Consider the following 19,663-nt stretch of genomic DNA (forward strand, 5'->3'; position numbering starts at 1 on the left):
CCAGAACTGATCCTTGAGGAATGTCACCATTACCTAGCCACCAGATGGACTTTGAACTGCCAACTCTTTGCACTTGATAGCCCCACCAGGTTTTCATTCACCTTGTCCACCCATTCAGTCCCATACTAAATATGGGCCTGAATACTTCCGCAATCTGTGGATGCTACTAGAGATGGCATCAAAAGCCTTACTAAACTAGAGGTAAACAGTATCCACTGCTCTTCCTTTGTGCACCAAGCCAGTTATCTCATTGTAGAAGGCAATCAGACTTAACATATTCAATGGCAAAGGGAAAATTTATTAAATAGATAACCTCTACCTGCAGCCTGATCTCCTCTTCTCTGCACCCATCTATCCAAACTCTTGCAAGTTCCACTGTTCTAGTTTCACATACACTATAATACTCAAAGTCTAACTGATAAAATGCACTGCAAAAGAACTGGTTTGCCTTCTTTGTTTTATAGGATTTAGCTCCTTTGAAGTCAGACAAAATGCGTATGGATGTCTGTTCTTATTACATGTAAGAGAAACACACTTGCTACTGCCAAAACATCTTCATTCTTTGAAGCTATACACATCAAAGTTCAATAGAAACCTATCATTACACATTGCCTTTTCCACAAAGCTTTTCTACACTGCGGTTTGCAAAGTGGACTCATGTAATCCCCTAAATGCATCCTTGCTGGCTAATATCACCCTCCTTTTCAACTAAAAATAAAGATTTGTAATTTGTAAGAAAATTCAATTCCATAATTAAAAATCCTTGCATTCCAACAGGCTCAGCATTTCAAACTGAAGAGAAAACTACCCAGTGTTTGGGTGGAGCGGGAAGGTATTGCTGGAAAGCTATACTCATAATATACTGTTTGTACAGCAAAGCTATTCATTTGCTAAAACTCTGGGCCTCAGAAATTAAAGAATGGTAAGCAAGAAAGTCTGCAAAAATTCCAGGAACGAAGCCTCTATTTCTTTTCTGCTACCATTACTTTTACCACACTTCAGACAACTCAGCAACTTCTGGTTTCAAGATGACATGGAACAGGCTTTGGCAGCCCTCAGGGCACCCTAGCTGCTTTCTGCACAGCATCAGGTTATAAAGGCTTATAGTTTTAAGTGTAATTTAAAGTGAATCACACACATGAGCATGAGGACAAGGCAGTGATTTAGGTGTGTCTCATGCCCCAGAGTTTAACTTCTACACAAGTTAAACTTACAGATAGGAGCACTAAGTTCCTTCTTTCAGCGCATAAAAGTAACAATGTCAGTAAGTAACAAGTGAGTAGAGCTCAGTTCATTTCAATAAGGATTAAGGATGAGAAAAATCCTTGAGGCTGAATATAAAAGCAAGACAATTAGCACTGGTCAGGAATTTTGTGTGTGTGTGTGTGCGTGTGTGCGTGTGCGTGTGTGTTGGAAAGCACTGAATTACTGAAAAACCAAGGAAGGTGCTTTTATTAGATACATCCACTTGAAAACCTTTCCCTTCATTTTCAGGCTGTTTGAAACTGCCTATTTCAGTCAAAAAGCTTTGGGGTTTGCTAGAGAAAACTTTATACCCAAAAAGCCTTGTATAAAACATCCAAGTCAAGCTAAGGAAAAATGTTTTCATTGACCTGACCCAATTCTATCTTTTTCATCATTACTAAGTCATGAGACCTCTTCAAGGTTGCCTCAATTCATCCAGACTGGCTAGGAAAAACCCAGATATTTATAAGCAGCTTCCTCTCTAGCACGGGCTTTTGGTTGTATACTGCAACCTCCAGGATGTCTTCAAGTAGATCCTCACATTTACAGACCAACATACTTTAATTTCATTACTACTAGAAGAGTAGAGCTAGGTCAGGGAAAGAATATCCTTACCCTATTTTCAGAGTGTTGCATAACTTCAATAAATTTAAGAAGGAAGTTTAAACAAGACCCAGTTTCTTATTTTGCCTTTATGCAACAGTAGGAAATGGTAACATTAACCTTGTTCATGTTAATAAGGCATTAATGTTAATAAGGCATTTTAAGAAAAATCCAGTGTGAAAGAAGAATTAGATGTATCTTTGCCTATCTGCAGACTCTGTTCCTGCATTATGCATTTGAATAAAGTTACATATTTTTATTTCATTTTTAACTTGGCTTTGGTACTGTCCCAATTCTTGGTCCATACATATTAAAAATGAGCATAAAAAACCCCACCAAATGTTAAAAAAAAAAAGGTCAGCAAAGAAGAAATCCTATCCACCCTGTCATTTAGATGCATAACGTTGATAAATGTTCTTTAAAAAGATACATACCAGCCATTACTTTGCTCTCCTGCAGGATTATGGTTTCTGGGACAGAGGAAATGAAAGGCTTTCCTGCAGGCTCTCCTGCTTTTAGTCGCTGGATATCCTTCCATACTTCAGGGATGAAGCATTATGAACTTTTGTGAGGCAAATAGTCCATACTAAAAAGGTTTTAAATGAATTAAAATTCAAGTAGAGATGTGTACTTTAAAACAAACCAGCCGTCATCACCTCCAGCTACTGTTTGCTTTGAACTTAGTCTACTTTCTATTTCCCTTAGTTCCTCCTTTCAAAACTACTTTATAATTTTTCAGATCTTTTTAATTTTATCCTACTATTGTTTCTCTGATATGAGCCTTTAAAAGCCCAAGAAGGCAGCATCCAAGTTACAAGAACATTTTTTCCAAGACAAAGCTCTATGAATACTGACATCTTTTTGCACCAGTTAACTCTCACAGCAGAGTTAGGAGCTGCAATCAGGTGCACGTAAATGCATAAAATACAGAAACGCTGTTTATTTTCCATTTTGTAAAAGAATAAAAATCTGTGTGGGGTTGAGAGAAGCATCCATGCTTAAGGGATGCAACTTAGATATTAGATGAGGTAACTTTTAGGGAACAACTCAGGTTATGTGGGCGCTCTGGTGTGACTATGCCCCGTTCCTGGTACAAATACTCACGTCTTTCACTGCACTCAGAAATCTGTATAAAAACAACATAGGGAACCCTGACTTACAACTGGGCGCTTATGTGAGCAAACCTGGTTTGGTCTTTGAAGTGGAAATCACCAGCTGGAAGCCAGGAATCCTGCGCATCACCTTTGACTCAGTTTAACAGTGACAATACGTGTCCTAGTTTACCCATCTCCAAAATTACATGATACTAGTACATACCCAGCTGAAAAAAAAAAAAAAAAAAAAAAAAAGACTACCTTTTTTATTACTTAATCTTCAGTGCTACTACATGATAAGCCTTTAGGGACAGAGCCACTAGCATAAATCAAAAGACATCCATTAATGTCAGTGGGCTTTAATCCCATGCAAAGTATTATTGTTATACATTTAGAGGCACTAAAATTTCATGATGCATGGCATCACTTCAGCTCCTGATAAACACCTTTCAGTATAGTTTTCTTCTCTCTAATGCATTAGATTGTTAGAAGTGAGTATTTGTGGTACATGAAATGCATCACCAATCACATCTTTCACATGGTATTTAAGACTGCAATACAAGCAACAAATAAGAACAGCCCAATTACTTTAGGACTCTTCATAAAGGACCTAAAGGTCCTCTTTAGGGCCCTATGGGCTCTATTTGAATAGGGAATTATCACAGGTTTTGCATTTAAAAAATATTCCGTGGTTGAAGAAGTAGCCTGGCATACAAACATGATAAATGTCTATTCACCAGCTCTCTTTGATATTTTTCAAGTGACTCCCTGGAGAAGCTCAAATAATGTTTTGCTTGGTTCAGATAAAGTCCAGCTTATCACAGGCTCACCTGAGCCTTTCAAAGCCTTACTTTTCCTCAAAGAGCACCTTCATTTCCTATCTCTTTATGTTCTTATGTAATTTCATTTTCTGAACCACAAAACCCTTCCACTTCATCTTCTTCCTCCAAACCCAAAATTCCTCATTTGAAACTCTTTCCCTAAGAAAAACACATATCTTCCCTTTACTTCACCACCTTACATATCTTTGAGTGCTACATCAGGAAGATTTCCCATTCAATTTCCCATTCAAGAGCTGCTCAATAAAATTTTGTAAGCATCAGTAACTCCACAGTGAGAATTAATCCACAACATCTCATCCTGTTAGGAAAAAAAATCATTGCCACTCAACAATTTAGGAATAGATAACCATTTGCCAATTTTTTACCATCAGTTTAGAAATAGGAATCCACTTCAGTAAAGTACTAAATACATTGGAACATGCTCCTGGTAACAACAGTAAAGTCCAAAACTCGCTATGATCCAAAGGACGTGAGATCATTATCTTGGTTCTTCAAAGCCTGTAAGATATTTATGTTCAAGCCCTTTAAGAGGTGGCTTTATCGCCTGAGTCACTGCTTGCATTTCTGTGTAAAGCAAGACTGGAACATCTATGTTTTGTTCTACCCACCTACTGAAATTCAGTTAATCAATTAGGGATGTTATACTTCAGACTTAACATAGCTTTTGAATGAACTCTAATCTTTTAGCTCTTTCAGAGTATTACAACCATCAAGAGCATCACCAAAGGTACTCCTGTTTCTTACACTTGAAGAAAAAGGCTGGAAATACAGTGTTGCTTTCTCAGCTGATTCACAGTTCCCAAAAATCAGTAGCTGTCAGTAGACTGGATCTTCTCCAAGTTTATGCCAGCTGAAGATTTTGACTTTCAGTCCCTCGATCAGCATGTTTTTTACATCGATATCTATCACTCTGTTCTAAGTTCCCAGAAGATTAGAAATAGCTGGCATCTATCCACAAAGTGCACTAGAGGTTTGCGATAATTTCCAGAACACAGTGTCCTATTGCTAAATTTATTCACACTAGTGAAGAAATGTAATATTGCCAGTGTCCTTCCTCACTGACTCCTTCTCCACCAGTGGTCTGTGCTAATGTAGCCTCACGCAGCTACTCCAAACAATCTGTTGGGCAAATAAGGCCAAATATGTCATCACTATGTTATTTTAAAAACATCAGTAATCCTACCAGGTTAGTAGGCTTATACCTGGAATCAAATTAATTTAAAGGGTTGTTAAAATGAAATAATTTTTCTAAAATAAAATGCTCCACAGGAAATAAGGAGTGGCTATTTCAGTCATTAAAGATGCACACCAGTGCTTATTTAAGACAGATAGCGCGCTCTCAGGGATGAGTGTCCGATAGTGGACCTGCAATGCATGAGCCGTAGGACTGAGCTGCACGTACACGGAGGCAAGGTAGGAACAACGACCCAGACTGTATCGTATGTGCAGGGAGACCAAGCGCTGTATCTCAAGTCAGGCACAACTGTCATGAATGTCTGCTGTGCCCAGACTTCCAAACACTCGATGAATGGCCAGTACTCAAGAGCAGCTTTCTAACTTTCTTCCAGTATAACGTAACTTCTGCCTTAAAGGAAACAGTGATCTAAAAGTGAACTGCTAACACACCAATGCACATCTCCTTGATACAGTGCTTTGCTGCCTGGCTCTTTTCAAAAATTCATATGAGAGTTCAGACTTTCAGTACTGTTGCAACATATACTAGATGCATTTATTCAATACTCCTAGACCACCCACAAGACTTCTTGCAAGCCTTCAGCACTGAGTTGGCAATGCTGTATGAATTAATTCTTCTCTACTTTTATTCACCAGGGCCTTATTCAAAGTTTAAAGCAAAATCGTTCAAGGCTTGCGGTCTCCTAACATCTACCCGTTGTCATGACTGACATGTGACAGAATTGCATTAAATGACCAAAAGAGAAAAACAGACAAATTTTCACAGACTAAATGCACAGAACCTCACCCTCAGTTTGTGTGAACAGGTACAGCCACACTGAAGTTAATGGATCAACATCATCACCGACAGACTCTCCCACTGTTTACAATCGCTCTTCAGCACTGTCATCTGCTGCACCATTTTTTAAACAAGTGGATACGTAGCAATTTTAAGAGCTGCAGAGTAAGATACATGTCTAAGTGTGGTCCTCTGTGTTGTATCCCAGAAGAACTACCAAAACTGATGAACTAGGAGAATATAAAAAGGAATATAGTTTTTTGCATCTGGCAATGAAATATGCATAAATTGATATCTTAACTGCATGGTATCAAAAGGGAAAACCATCCTTCACAAAGCTCATTCTTACCATGTCTGTAACTGCACTCCTGTATGTTACAGACATTGAAGAAGAGAGCAAAATATTTTTGTAGTGATAAGTTTGACAAGAAAAGATAATAACCACCTTATTGGAAACAGATGGTTTACACTGCTATGCTATAGATAAAATTGTGTCAGCATTTCCATAAAAGGTCTCCCTGTTCCCAGCAGTTTTCAAGCTGGCAGGCAACATTTCTACATCAACTAGTAAGATACAATCCCAGGAGTAACCTGGAAAAATTAGAGAAAAAGTCATTCTTGAGCTAACATTAAAAAAGAGAGAAGGGAGGTGTTTGTGGGGGCAGATTGACAGGGAGAGGGATAACATCCCAGCAGTTCACAGATTACTACCAGAAACTCACTAGGCAAGGTTGTATCTCCATCTGCTTCTGCGGATGTTCATGGCATAACTGCAGTGACTTCACTGGTGCAGAATCATAACTCACGTCATCTACTGTCATATATGTACAAATACTGTCATATATGTACAAATGTGCATATACAATATATATTTTTATGAATAGTTGTAAACCAAGGAGAAGACCTGTTAGAAACTGAAAATAACACAGATAAAATAGCTATTTGTGATAGATGAAAAAGGTTAGGTCCTAAAAAAACCACTTTGTCTAATGGATGAGCTGACACAGATTTAATTACTGCTGAAACAACCTCCAAATTAGCAAACAATATTCAGATACATTTCAGAAAACATTAGTTCGGCTTTGTCCTTCCCAAAAGCATTTCGCTGCTTTGATCTAGAACTGATGATTATCTAGGATAATTTAATGCATGTACACTACCAACTGTATCTGTTGAAAATGAACAATTTTTTTAAGACTTACGTAGAAACGCAATGCTTGTCTTACCACTTAGTTCTGGATCCAACCCAGAATTTAACATTATAGTTTAGACCTCTCTAATTTAACAATCACAAAAACATTTTTTAACTTCATTAAATTTGTATCAGGCTTGCCTTTGTACACTTACACAATTCACTTCACATTCACTAGCTCTCTGTTCTTTTTGTGCTAGAAACTTTGGGGTATTCAAATTTCCTCCTATATTTGGACCACAAATCCTTTCTTGACAAGGAAGTTGCTCACTGCTTGACAGGGGACTTTTTGACAGGGTTTAATTGTGGTTGGTGGGGTGGTTTTGGTTTTTTTACTGTTGTGGAAGGCACTGAAAATGAATAATAAATTAAACACTGTCAACATGACAGATTAAATTTGTATCAGATGCTGTGAGCTACTGCAGTTACTCTCACATATAAAACATGAGAACATACAAAGTGCAACAAAGGTTACACCCACCTAAAGCTAGCTAATAGCTTTTTTAATATATATAAAATATATATATTAAATTAGATATTATGTAAATTATATATATATATAAAATTAAATCAATTAAGTGTTTGAGAAATCCCCCAAAGGGACAGTTCAGTGAATGAATAATTAAGCTGAGCACTGAGCTCTATGGCATTTTGGCCGGGGTGTAGCCTCCTGTACAATTCTGTACTAGGAAGTGTTAACACAAGAAACCAATACAAATTTGTGTTTACTTTGGGGCACAGGGTGAATCTTCCCTCTTGATATATTGTAGGACAAACAGGCAGAAGTTTACTTCCAAGATGAGATGCACCCCACTGTGCACAGCTGATAAACTACTATATTACATAGAAATTGTTATGATTTGATTTTAATACAATATTCATCAATTTAGAAATCCAGTAATTTAAAACTACTATGGCATATATTTTGCAGTTTTTCTGATTTAATTCTCTTCTACAAGGAGCAAATATACGAGGTGAAAATGTGCCTTTCTTCAACATCAGGAGCAAGTCTGACCTAGTGCTAAAAATATATTATGCCAAATCAGAGACTATTCCTTGGGCACTATAAAGTACACCTTCATTTTCTTAAACTCTCTGGTCATATTTTAGAAGTGATTCGATTGACATGTATCAACAAGCTTTGGGGAAGCAAAATAACCTTTCAATGTATAAGAACAACAATATAAGTTATACAGTTTCAAGGCTGACCCGCATAGTACGGTTCTGCATGTTTGGCTGCACCATTTTAACAAACAAAGCTATAAATAACTGTATGTTCAGAGGCAAACTTCACTTTGAGGCATTCCTTGGATATCAACACTTGAAGAATATAAACAGCCTTGTTGTTTCAGGGCCCTTTACAGTCTTGATATTAAGCAGAGCAGTATAGTTTACACTCAATACAGTTTAAAATTCAAATATAACTTACAAAAGCACATAGCTCAGAGATTGCTTGTTGTACTTTACAGAATCTTTCCAACAAATCAGAAAGGTGACTGCTGAGTGAGATACAGTTATGGCATTAATAAAGGAGTAATAATAAATAAGAAAAGTCAATTCTAAAAAATAATCTTGCATTGCTACTGAGTGTCTGGCCACTGAAACTAGTTAAAAATCTTAACATTCTTTAATTTTTAATACAGAACCCAGAAATACTTTCACTTGCTAGCTTCTATTTGTTCATCAGGAAAATACACAATTTCTAAATATAAAAAAAGATACTATTTCATGGAACTGGTTGCAAATGATCAAACTGAAATTATTACACTGTAAAATCATTCTTGAACACTGGCATTCATTGATTCTACTATACTACCTGCCACATGGATTCAAAGCTTCAGTTTATGTCAGCTCTGTACACTGTTAGAAATATCCATAGAAACCATGTTCTCCCCAATGACTACACAACATTTTGTAATTACATTTCAAGATCTGATTCAAACAATATTTCAGTTAATGGCGTTAAGTGAAATATTTTTTAATTATTATGTTAGTAGGCCATGCATTACTCATTTTTAAAGAAACAATATTAAATATGTAATTAAAACTAACTGTGCTGATTGGATTCTGAACATATTAAATTATTTGTCTCAAAATAATTTCAATCCTCTATAATTTCTTAGTCAGTTTGCTTATTAAACTTAAGTAAATACTTTTGTGTATTGCATCAAAAATTTAATGTAATTTACTTGAGATGCGGAACTCTTCTACAAATCAGCCTGAGGACTTGTTTGCCCCATTGGAAGTTATCTTCATTACATGCATTTTGAGTGAAGGAACAAGTTACAAAAATTACAGAAGGCAGGAGCAGAGGAAGCTTACCAGAGGCAGATCTCTTGTGCGAGACCTGCACATCCGTGGCTCATCACACTTGGTTTAGCAGCAGTTCCAGTTCTTTGCCTCTTACCAGGGAAAGAAAGTTATTTGTAATAGAGCTGATCTGTGTACACGAAAGCAAAAAAAAAACCCAACCTAAAAAAAAAACAGTCTGACCACCATGACAGATACGGCCGTTTTCCCAGACCTAGCTAAATATCACTGAAGGACATCCACTAAATGTCACTGAAATTAACTGGAATCCTCTCATCCTCTGTAAGAGGCATTGCAACCTGCTGAGTTGTAATGGGGTCAGCTCCAGGTCCCTGGCCAGTATTATGTAATAACCACATTACAGTCAGGCCTTCAAAAAAAAAAAAAAAAAAAAGCCACACAACACTAGGACAAGCTTTCTAGTACATATGAATATTGATATAATGTAACAATTTTCAAAATTTAAGTAACATAAATCACTGTTGAGCTTTAACACTTTCATTGAGGCATGAAAGAATAATAAAGGTTATGTCATGTTAGGAATGGAACAGTGGATAACAGAGATGATACCTTTCAATATACATCTCTGTGCATACTCAGCAAATGCTGAGGTTCCAAGACTTCCAACAACATGTAAACAGACAAGACCTTAGACCCTACAAGACATACTTAGGCCCCACTGACATTATCAAGAAACTCAGATGAGAAATAATTGTCCACAAGAACCTCACCTGTGTCAACAATTAGATAGGTGAGGGACCATCAAAAAACTACAATGTACCTTAACACTCTTGAGAAACTAGAAGAATGAGGCACACTAAATTTTTTAATAATGATGTAATCAATAAAAACATAGCTTGGTCAAACACAGAATACTGGGCTCAAGGGTAAAGTGGTGAGAATGAATGAAGTACGATATATAAAAGGACCAAAGAATAGATAGTGTAACAGTCACTTTCATATCCAAATACAAGAATCCAGTGAATAATCTTTCATAAACTTAATGAGGTGCTACAGAAATTTTTATTTTATATATATATCTCCATATTTACATTTGGACAACATGACTGATTTATTTTTATTCCAAACTATATAATTTTATAGGGACCTGTATTGGTGCTATGGAATAAGTAGTTCATTAAAATACTTCAGAAGAATTATTCTTTAAATACTGGAGAAAAGTTCTGGTGTGAAATCCATGGCTTGCGGATGACCATACTGCCTTCATCACAGTGATGTAATTCCCTCTTCAAGACAGACCAACCATTTAGGATTAAAAGGTACTCTCAATTTTTTGCATTCAGTGTATATGCCCTATATATTTATTACCATATATGGAACTGAGCAGGGTTTATTCAATGTTTGCCTTCTGAAACCCCTGCTTCATCCTGAACTCAATATATATAGCACAGTCTTTGATATTAAGCACTCATTTAAATAACGTGAGATTCAGCCTTAACACATCTGTGTTACAATGCTCTTTTCCACATGTGGGAACTTTCCAATCTCCACAAAGGGGGAAATTATTTTAACTCAGCACCAGAGATTCCACCTCAGATAGTAACAGAGGGAAGCAAAACTTTCCTAAGTCACAGCAGACTGTGAAAACACATCCTCCAAGATTTGAAATTGAAGTAAGGTTACCTCGATTTGAAATTGAGGAAATTACAGGATGTTGGAAAAAGCCACCAATGATACTTCTATGCCTTTTCATAACTTGTAATTCCTATGAATTTCTTGGCACAGAGGACACCATGAGATACCTAACTTGAACCTAATTCACAGTGGCTAGCAAAGCAGTCCTAAACCATAAATTCTCATCTCCTGATGAGTCAATGGAGAACAGCAGAGGAGGGCGTTTTAAGACAGTAGAAGAAGGTTCTGCCTGCCCAGGCAGACAGAGTTTCTCCATCGACATCTTCAAACACACCTGCACTGTGGTCGCAGGGTGAGCCCCTGAGCCCAGGGGCAGCTCAAGCACGGGCCCTATGGCAAGGCCAGAAGGGTACAGGGCCAGCAGGATGCTGAGCCCCACACTAGAACAATGCACCAGCAGCTGCTGCAGCCAGCAGCCACTCCAGGAACTGCCAGGATGCCTGCACCCATGGAGCAATTTGAAGAGTCAGCTCACCAAGCTTTATGAATTTACTAGTATTTAATGACCACATTAGACTGATTACATGTTTTTTTTTCCTCCCTACTACAGATGCCTTATTGCCACTTTGGTAGGTCAAAGCTTCATTATATGTAAACTGGTTATTTTCAAGAAAAGTTACATTTATTAGACTATCCATCACCATATGCTTTGCAGTATATCTTCATCTCAAAAGCATGAGTTAATGAAATTGTAAAACACAGAGGTACACAGATATCTGTTTTCAAAAAATCCAGAAACAAAACATTGTCCTGTGGTTACGAAGACCCGTCGGAAGCTTCAGATCTCACAAAGCAGTCCGAAAGAAACTTGACAAGAATGAGACACAGATAACTAATGACTTTTCCAATACAAAACAAAGCCACATCTTGTCTTCTAAATTGCTCTACTGCTGCCCATGCTGAACTGACAGATGAGTCCATTTCCAAACCAAACCCTAAAATCTGGCTTAATTTATTCTTCAGTGATTCTCTCACGCTTCATGAAGATCTGTTCTGAAAGCTTTAACACTAAAATTGAATCCTGTAACAAAGTATTTCTAAGAGGTAACTAAGCTTTGTTTAAAATAGCATAACTGTGTTTGTTTAAGGTAAGATTAGCTCAATTTACAGCATGATTTGACTTCTATTAATTATTGCAGATGTATTTTTTGGCTCCCAAATCCCCACTGGTTCTAAAGCCACTGTACAGCTATTGTTTCATTTTCCTTCACTGAATGACTAGTAAACCTCTGATCAATACCTCCAACAAGCACTTTCACATGAATTTCCACCGTCACAGAAATCCTGCTAATCTCAAGAGACAAAAGAGCTTCTATGCCACATTTTATATCTATTTTTATATCATAGGGGCTCATTTTTCTAGACTGTAAGTGGTAGTTTCCTGCCAGATCCACCCACTCATACTGCAGCTTCTCACGGTGAACAATTCAAAACACCATGAGGAAGAATTATGGTTTAACAAATATTAAAGCTCTCTACCCAAGAAAACTATTGATCTAAGTTTTGCAACCTAAAGTTCTAGGACACAATCCATTCTCTGCTTCTACATCACCTGTTCATATGAACACACATGAAAGTACACCTCTGTAGACCATTACTACTGCTCAGACTTGGATCTTCTCCTTTTAAAAAAGAGACTTCCTTCTAACAGCATATTGCCAGGACCTGATGGCTAAGAAAACAAACTATTAATACCATTTTTATCCTCCATTTTCTTTGCTCTGTCTATAGGTTTAGATTGCAACAGGTACATCATCACTAAGTGTAATAAATACATCTAACAAAACTCTCCCCCCACTACCAAAATATTTAGAGTAAAATTTAGGAAGTTGACTATAGCAAGTGACACTCTTTTTTGCATTAAGGAGCTTGAAATATCACTTTGAAAAACACTTACCCTGAGACATAAGCAACCTCTGTGTTAGAGGAATGCTCCCTCAGAAGTAATGCATGAGTTACAGTGAGAAAGGAAGCAGCATCTATCAGACTTTTGTACTGCAAACAGGTGGTGAGTACTTAAAATTTACATGCATTCCTCGAATTTCCACTGGCTACAGCACATAGTAAAATTTTAAATGGTTTATTTCAATTTATTTGCAATCTTCATGCCTGTCGGAAAGCATAATGAATACATGCTGAGATATCTAACAACAACAAACCAAATCATCACTTCCCAGCACAACTTCAAAGCTCTTAGATACATAGCAAAAATCAAAACGACGCTGCAGAAATTTATCTTCCAGCCTCTTCTATTTACAGCTTACTAGCAGCACTGCCATTTAAGCGTTATCTCTCATATAGTGAGTAGAAATACTTCCTGCTGTTATTTACTATCTTCTGGTACTAGCTGCTAATCACAGCCAGGCTACGGATCCTGTCATTTCATCCCTAGGACTCAGGCCAGCCCCAAGGGACGGTGACAATCCTACTTCAGGGAACCGGACACTCGACCCTATTGCACTCCTTTCCGTTGCTGAATGGTTTTGAAACCTGAAGCAGCTGAATGAGGCACACACTTGCACTTAACAAGCGCATTGCTCAAGATCTATTATCTCTTAGGAAGCTTTCTCTCAACTGCTTTTTAAAAGTCATTTTAGTACTTTAGACATAGGTCTTTAACGGCAAACACCATCGAGTAACATGAGATTTCTTCTCCTCCTCCTATTCTAAACTAAACCAAGTTTACAAAGAAATTCTGAAAATACGGGAATGAGCCTAAAACAGAATTTTTGAATAACCCGAAATGATAACTTCTGTCGGCAAGACAAACACTGATACATCTAAATTACTGACATAGCATATTATTTAACTGTTTACCTAAAGATATAAACATGGACAGATTATAAAAAGCTTCAGAATCTCTTCCAGTAACTTACTTGCTTGGAATAGCACTTTACCACCACATTACAACAAACATTGCTGTTCCAACTGTCCTTGGGTAAGGATTCAGTTTCTTTGCATGTTCAGGAGTCTGTGACTTCAAGGAATGTGAGTCACAGTTTGAAATGCTATTTTCCATTTTTCTTTCCATTAATTAAAATCCCCCACAAAATTTTAATTTATGACTTATGCATTACATTATTTTATAATATCCTGCTCTGTGCTGGACAGTATATATAATAAATGGAAAGCAGACACAATCACTCTGGGATTTCATTAATTCCAAATTTTTTATGGATTTATATACATGGAATTTCTCTCTGTCTTTCAAATAGTCCAGTCTGGAAATGTACTAGGTTCAACATACTATACTTAACAGACATTTAGTATATGTTATTACCAGTTAAAAAAAACGGACATTGTAACAAAGTAGCAAGCCAGTACCAGCTTAGGATGGTAGGTTTAAAAATTCAAACTCATTTGAGAGTAGGCATCAAAATGTTTGTATTAGAAGTATACAATATGATTGTTAATCATTCTTCTGTCCTATCTTTTATTTATAAAAGTATAGCAATACAAACATAATTGAGACTGCTGTATAAGGAAAAAAAATATGGGACACATTGTGATAAATGTATAGCAGACTGGAAACTTCCCTCCAAGAAAGAGAAAAATAAGCAGGTTGGGGGGATTCTTGGAAAAAACTTTTTTTCCTGTATTTGGATGGTGTTGCTATCATGGCCACCAATTTCCAGCAATACTCAGTTTAAACACATTTCTTAATTTAATCATGCAAATTAGTTTTGAATCAGTTTTCCACTGTAACCTTTACAGCCATTATAAATGTGTCTACCAAACTTGAATTCACAAAATCATCCATATAGCACTGCAAGCTATAAGCAAATAAATGAATTGCATATCACAGTACATATTAAATATATACAATAAATTACATACAAATCGATATGAAGATATTTAAATCCAAATTATTACATAGTTCCTCAAATGTCTTTCCAAATGGATTTCATGTAATCAGTGTTAACGTACTGAGCGCAGAAATAATATACAGCTGCTCACGGTAACATTACTAAATTGCACAGTAATCACAGAGTATCTCTGTATGAGCAGTAATGGTAAATAACATCTTATAAAAGTTGCCATTTCTACTGTGCCTCAGTATCAATTTTCTCAGCTAGGTAGCTTCAGCTTATAAGAACCAGATACATTTTGAACTATTACCTTTGTGCCAGGAGGTATCCATCCATACATCTGAAACATGGGCAAATATCTGGTTTTATTTTCTCAATGAGGCAAGAGGTACAACGGTCTAATGCTCAAAATACAGTGTTCCCTTGAGCTATCTGCAGTTAACCAGGCACCTACATAAGAGCTCAGCAATGAATAGCTTGTGAGGATGCCAGAAATAATATAAAAAAATGTCTTCTACATAGAAGAGTAAGCACCCTGCCCAAACTTAGATTTTAATAGTTCAGTATATTTTCAGCCAGTCTCCTCCAATATTTGTCTTTCTCTGCATATTAATCTCTTTTAATGATGAATTGTTTATAGGCTTTCTCGCAGTTTATTTGGCAAAGATGTTGGCAATTCTCTGAGAACAGCAGCCTTGGTACAGTCCAGTAAAGTGGTTTTGAACTTGTGGTCTCTGGGTTGGAAAAAAAAAAAAAAAGGCCCATGAAGATAACTATATATGAGGGGCATAAAATAGACATGCAGCACTGCGTCCCGGCAACCTGGTGTACTGATCATCCAGACCTGAGCTCTGACCAGAGGGCATCAGAGCCCCCTTCTAAGCCATTCCCCAACATTTCTTCTTGATAAAAAAACAGAGCACAAAAGGAAACAGGCAAGCCAGGATTGTGGAAATTGGCCTTTTGCTCCCAACATGGAACTGGGATGTAGTTAGGACACACACCTCAGCCTCTCGGTTTAAAGAAAGCCAGAGGAAAAGCAAGTATGTTGTTAGTAGATTCATATTGCTCTACAGTACTTTGCACCCCCACCATTTTTAAGAGCCCACATATTAAAAAATGCTGAAAAAATATTATCCCAGGGATCAGCTGCTCTTAGCAAATCTCTCTGGGTTTCCTCTCCTGCCGTCACTGCACCCCTGCCCCCCTGCAGTTCCCATATATTTCGTACCCAGAGAACTAGATAAATATAATGAGAGACTGATAAGGCAGAATTCCTAACACTGATAGTTACTAAACCAAGCATGGAAAAAAACACAATATGCATTTGGTGTGTCTTTAAAATTGATTACATCACACCATAGTACAAAAGAACAAAAGCACATTTTCCAGTATTTTAAAACATATGGGAACCTGAGACATAGCCAGGAAGGCTATTTCATACGGAAATAGATTCAGTCTTCCAGAGTTCAGAAAACTATTGAATTTCTTTAAAAATATCTCCCAAATCCCAAAGGCAGATTAAATCCAAAAAATGTGGAATAAAAATCAGTCTGAAGGCCCTTGGTTAGCACAAAGCTCGATGAGATTCATTTTCAGTCCTTGGCCAGAATTTATTTTCCTTCCCATTTACACTCAACAAATCACTGCTTCTGCATATTCTTTCTATTTCATGTTATTACCCTGACTTACTCAAAATAAAGAAGTCGTCCTGATCTAGGCTATGGCATCTGAAATGGTGATGTTCATCATAAGAGAAAGCATAATCCAGCAGTGACATATCATTCAGCTCAGCAATACTTCAGCTGCTTGCTTGGCACTGTTCTTTTTTAATCTCAAAATATATCACCAAAGTAGAGTTTATGGAGAGCAGAGTTTATGGCTAGCAAGCACTACCAAACAGGTGGTGAGAGAACACCATTTTCATAGGCACATGGGGCAGTAACTGACACCTAATTTATAAAGCAAATTAAATGTTCATCACAGGAAAATGCACAGAAATGCCAGATATCTGTAGAAAGCCATGCTGGAGTATAAACATCCCACCAGCTGGTTCTGCGGGAAGGAGCTCCAAAGAGCCTTTAATCAAGTATGTTTAGTGTTTCCTAAATGCGGTGTCTGCATGCTCACTGCGAAGCGTGTTTGGAAAATGAAAAGCAGCCGCGTGTGGAGCATTTTCTTTTCAGTAAAGTGATGCCCCCCACTTTGCTGCCTGTTAAATTTCAGCTGCATCAGGTTTTAAATTTTTTAAAATGTTTAGGACTTGATCTTTACACATTGAGTCTTCCAGTGTCACTAATCACTACAGACCATATGTAAAATGCTCACAAGTTTATTGACACATATGGCACTTATTGACACATAATCATACAAGTTACTAGTCACAAAGATTACTTAAGACAGTGGATCATGGGTGACAAAATTCCCCCAAAATGGTACTTTGCAAATGAGCTGGATGTTTCCAAAGAGCACTTTGCTATGCAAGTAATTCTTTCCACTGGAGTTGAAACAGCACGGCTAACGATCACATCAGCTCCCTCCCCGTCTCTCAGCTTATAACAATAAAATGTATTAGATTTGGAGCAAGGAACAAACAACTTACAATTTGCACCTAGCTTGCATTAAAGCACAAATCAATATATTGGTAGCAATGATAATAAAAGGAAATGGATTCACATAGTTCAAATTGCTGTGTGTCCTTACACTGGTTGAGAGACCATTACGAAGATTTTTCCTGTGAAAACAGTGAACCAGAAGTGTCCAAGAAGCCCAGCACAATCAGCCACAGCGTTCAGCCTATGAGCTGAAAACTTCTAAGCTCATTGGGGCAAGTCAGTATTAATCCCCTATTCACCTGTGGACTTAGTTCATACATAGAGGATGGCATATTTTGTAAAATACTATCAGAAATCATTCCCGTGCTTCCTGTTCTATCCCTTCCTGTCTGCATTAGCTTTACATAGAAGGAAACATCATCTCATATTCCTCATCTCTCTACCACCAACCAGTGTTCCAAGACCTGATGGCAGCTTTCAGAAATCATCATGTCACCAAAAAGAAAAAGGCAGCCAAATTGTTCTGGATAGAGTGGTCTGGGCACATAAGCAAGAAACTGCTTATAGGAAGAGGTCTTTGATCTGATCTGTGAGCATAGTTAGGAAGAGCAAACAAGCTTACTTCTGAAATAGAAGCCACAGACTTGGGAATAGTTTCCTAGAATTTATTTAGATAAATATCCATTAAACCATCTCTCTCGCACACAACAAAAATTCAGGTATAGTGCAATACCAAATACTTTTTTTCAGAGAGTGTTTCAGACCAGTTATTTTAAAACTCTTGATTTTCTTAGCTGTCATTTACCTCTGAAGTCAGGTCAATATCATCTTTTCTTACAGAAACAGCATAACTGAACAGATTTGGAAATTTCTAAGAGCAATGGTACAAAAAGGCATTTAAAAAATGTATTACACCATGTTGTATTTAGTTTTAGTCTGTTGGATCTTTCCAAGTAAGTCAAACACACACATTATATGTTCTAAATCCTTCCTATTTTGAGTAAATATGTATCCTATGTAATTCAAAACATCAAATAAAGTGTGTACGTTACAAATAAAAAGCAAAAGTTTTAAAATCCTCATTTAGAATTAAAGTTTAATTTATATGGAATTAATAATGACTATACATTGACTAGTCTAACATTCATGGCTTTCACCATGATTCATGAAATCATCTATTTCTCCTGCTGTTCATGAGTAGGACACTTTTAACTAATAATAAAACTTCTTCCAAAAATTATTATTAAGCAAAATTATTATTTCATTATTAAATGGAATATTAATAAGAAGTATAATTCTACCTATTTCTACCTTACATATGATCCAAACATAATCACATCTGTCAGTACCAAGGAGTAATGTATAGGGAAAGTGCTACACTATCCCCATGATTTCATGATGAGTCTGAAGATGCATGCTATTTTTCTTAAAACTATAGATTCTGGGTCATATAATTTATGAGGATTTAAGCTGTCATGAAAAGAAAGAGATAATTCTAGCCCCGAGTTTGCAGAAGAAAGCTTTAAAATAGAAACTAACTAAAAAAAAGGGGGGCAGGGAGAGCCTAAAAACCTAAACAAATGCTTAAGGCAACTGAAAAACTAAACTTATGATTTTCCTTTTTTTTTTTTTTTTAAATATGACTCATGGTTTTATAAGGTTTTGGATTGGAAATACTGATACACTTCTGTTCCAGTAATTCCTTTAGAAGCATGTATTCAGGACTGCCTACCCTTTCTCATCAAATCTCAGAACATTCTTCTGTCTCTTGAATTTCAGTCCCATTTATTCCCTAAAATACTCCTTCACCATCCCCTAAAATTCTCCATTGTCCTTTCAGAAAGGAAAGAATCACCTCAAGCTCTCCTACTCTCTCCCTCTCTATCTAGGCTACCAGGTTTCAAACTAGTCCGACTCCATTCGTCTTCCTTACCTGATATAATTGTGGTTGGCTGGAAAAAAATATAGATTGAGAGATAATTCTTACTAAAAAAAAAAAAATCTATATAAATACAAATTTCATTTCTTTGATTAGCACCAGGACAGTTATTTTTAGTTTTTGTTTTGGTGGGGTTTTTTTGTTTTGTACAGTGGGAAAGCTAGCATTAGAAAACACTGTAAAATCCCAATGGAGACAAGATCAACCATCGCTGTAGTAACACTATCTCACACAGTTACTTTACAGTAAAATCCAGGCTGGTTTTCTCCACTGACATGAGTAAGTGCATATTAATTATCTAGTGGTGAAAACACATCTTCTTGGCACTGAGGACAAGCTATCTCTTTGTTCACTTTGGCACAGAATCAGTTCCCAAATTGATTTCATCTCATATTATTGCAACAGCTCATAGATTCATTTAGAACACTCAAACTTTCATTTTGGTG

General features: G+C 36.8%; 1 protein-coding gene across 2 annotated transcripts in view; it reads right to left on the minus strand.

The window, feature by feature from the left end:
- Positions 1-19,663, minus strand: part of COL5A2 (collagen type V alpha 2 chain) — a 113,060-nt gene that overhangs the window by 63,798 nt on the left and 29,599 nt on the right. The window contains exon 1 of one of the 2 annotated variants that reach the window (XM_074872683.1): positions 9,271-9,722. The exons of the other annotated variant lie outside the window; for it this stretch is intronic. The gene's annotated coding sequence lies outside the window, so the exon portion shown is untranslated. Of the gene's footprint in view, positions 1-9,270; positions 9,723-19,663 lie in introns of those variants that run through there. 2 annotated transcript variants of the gene reach the window in all.

Source organism: Strix uralensis, chromosome 6 (assembly GCF_047716275.1).
Source record: "Strix uralensis isolate ZFMK-TIS-50842 chromosome 6, bStrUra1, whole genome shotgun sequence".
NCBI classification, from domain to species: domain Eukaryota; kingdom Metazoa; phylum Chordata; class Aves; order Strigiformes; family Strigidae; genus Strix; species Strix uralensis.